Source organism: Petromyzon marinus, unplaced genomic scaffold (assembly GCF_048934315.1).
Source record: "Petromyzon marinus isolate PM22_M1 ecotype Great Lakes invasive population unplaced genomic scaffold, UKy_Petmar_22M1.pri1.0 PM_G_Scaffold_84, whole genome shotgun sequence".
NCBI classification, from domain to species: Eukaryota; Metazoa; Chordata; class Hyperoartia; order Petromyzontiformes; family Petromyzontidae; genus Petromyzon; species Petromyzon marinus.
This window is the reverse complement of record NW_027423040.1, coordinates 461,671-464,243: the sequence shown is the minus strand read 5'-3', so window position 1 is coordinate 464,243 and position 2,573 is coordinate 461,671. Positions and strand designations below refer to the sequence as shown.

Below are 2,573 nucleotides of genomic sequence, written 5' to 3'. Positions count from 1 at the left end.
TCTCTCCCGTGTGTGTTCTCTGGTGTCTTTGCAGATTTGATGAATGTGCAAACGCCTTCGCACACATCGTGCACCTGAAGGGTTTCACTCCCGTGTATGTTCTCTGGTGTGTTACAAGAGCAGATGAACGTGCAAATGCCTTCCCACACACAGTGCACTTGAAGGGTTTCTCTCCCGTGTGTGTTCTCTGGTGTCTTTGCAGATTTGATGAATGTGCAAACGCCTTCGTACACATCGTGCACCTGAAGGGTTTCACTCCCGTGTATGTTCTCTGGTGTGTTACAAGAGCAGATGAACGTGCAAATGCCTTCCCACACACAGTGCACTTGAAGGGTTTCTCTCCTGTGTGAGTTCTCTGGAGGGTCTGAAGAACTGATGGCCATGCAAATGCCTTCCCAGACACAGTGCACTTAAAGGGTTTCTCTCCTGTGTGTGTTCTCTGGTGTACTTGAAGATGTGGGGACTGTGAAAATGCCTCCCCACACACACTGCACTTGAAGGGTTTATCTCCCGTGTGTGTTCTCTGGTGTTCTACAAGAGTAAATGAACGTGCAAACGCCTTCCCACACACACTGTACTTGAAGGGTTTCTCTCCTGTGTGAGTTCTCTCGTGCCGTGTCAAATCTCCAGTACGATCCGTGCTGTATGCACGCTGGTCGCATTGTTGCTTTGTAGTACCGAGCTGCGCTGAGTGCATTTGCTCCATCAGACCAATTCTGCGGAGGAAGCGTCAGAGGAAGCGTCAGCTGCAGACAGAAAAAAATAATATCCACACCATCTACACGTCAGTATCGAGGCACAGAGGAATGCATATATAGTCACATGTGACTTACACGTCTATATTCATGATGTAGTAAAAACGTTTCCCAAATTCATCACAGGGCTGTTATGGCACACAATGAGAGGGCAAATGGTCATAAACATGCCTGGAAGCCCTCGTATCTTCAAAATTAATGTTCACCCAAAACCCTAAGCACACAATTTCGGCTGTCTGGCTACAAAAGGAATATTTATGAGAGCTAAATTCAGCTGACATAGCAAAGGGTGTTGAAAACAATACTATTTGTGTTAAGCAGAAATTCATAAATTAATGTTCAATCACAACTTAGAGGTGTGAATCTAGGCTCAGATGTCCTTGAATGCTGGGATGAACAGTTCCGACTTCAGCTGAATGTGTGTGCTGTGTTAACTTCCTGTTTCCATTCTTATAAAGAGTTCCAGAGGAAAACAAAAATAAACTATTGTTACGCTATAACCTCCGTGTTCAACAGAGTTAATAGACGTTAATGCAAACACAAACTGTACACTGTCAATGGGTAAACAGGCAGTGGCGTGTCTAGAATCACGCCTGGCCACCTTCATCTGCATGGCATGAATGCTTCATCACTCCACCAAGTAATTGAGGATCAACGAACATAGCCGAGGCTAACTGGAGTTTGCGTGTCTCTCTCCATGGTGAGATGTTAACTACCTCACCTGGTGTACAGGAAGTCGTGGGTTCGATCCCGACCCTGACGCCTGCTGTATATTTGGAGTTTGCGTCACTCCGTTTAGCCTCTTTGACCGATAGACATTGACACACGTATTCTTGTTGATTTCGGTAAAGTTACGTAGATAGAAAATAACAATAACAGATAATACAATTACATTAAATAAAGACCACTTGTGTTGCGATCAAAACGACGTGAGTTGTTTTGCTTTATTTGCAATTATTTTTATTATTTTTATTTAATTTTCTATCTACGTGACTTTACCGAAATAACCAAGAATATTAATTCCTGCAGTCACCAAAGTTTTAAGTCAAACCATTCACACACGTTGACAAAGCCTCACCTTGTGTTGTTGTGGGCAGGTCGCTTCTGATAACAAGAGCGGTATAGCAGCTCAAGCGGGCTTGGCCTGGTAACAAAAGAACGAAAATAAAAACTGCGTGAATATTTACAATAAAACAAAGTTACAAAGTGGCGAGCCGGGTGAAGACAAATTAAACTTAAGCGAGATTATTAAAGTGAATGCAATCAGGCGAGGGCAGGAGGCAAGGCCCCGCGTGGCTAGGCCCCGCGCTGTAAAGTTCCAACCTGGACATCGATTCCCATGCTCGCTGCTACTCAATTGACATCCCTGAGAGAGAGAGAGAGGCTCTACCTTGGTAAACAACAACCACCACCACGACCACCAACACGATAATAATTTCTCACCTCGGATTTCATTGCAAGAGCGAAGCGATCGCTTCCTGTTACCTCGTGACGTCACGCGGCAACAGCAGGTGACATGACGTCACGTCCGCGGTACAAGACACTCTCCTCCCACGAGCGGCTCCGTAACTGAATAAATTATGTTAATGAGGCCGGCCCATATGTCGAGGGATGCGGGCGTGGGTGCTGAACCCGTCCCAATCAACTCGCGACGGCTTTCACGAACAAATTATGTTAATGACCTGCCAGTCACTGGGCGTAGCTCTGCCCAAAAAAGGATTGTACCGAAACAGATATCGGCAGTGACCAAGCAGAGGTGACGTCACGCTCAAGGGCGCGGTGGACGGGAGTGGTGTGAATACCTTGGTGACATGACTT

At 45.8% G+C, this 2,573-nt stretch overlaps 1 long non-coding RNA gene across 1 annotated transcript; it reads right to left on the bottom strand.

Annotated features, from left to right (window-relative positions):
* Window positions 1-226: 226 nt before the first annotated feature.
* Window positions 227-2,255, bottom strand: LOC142921684 (uncharacterized). Its single transcript, XR_012939617.1, has 3 exons — window positions 2,199-2,255; window positions 1,834-1,899; window positions 227-716 (listed from the first exon to the last, which is right to left on the bottom strand). It is a non-coding gene; the product is annotated as an uncharacterized LOC142921684 (long non-coding RNA).
* Between the last annotated feature and the right edge of the window lie 318 nt (window positions 2,256-2,573).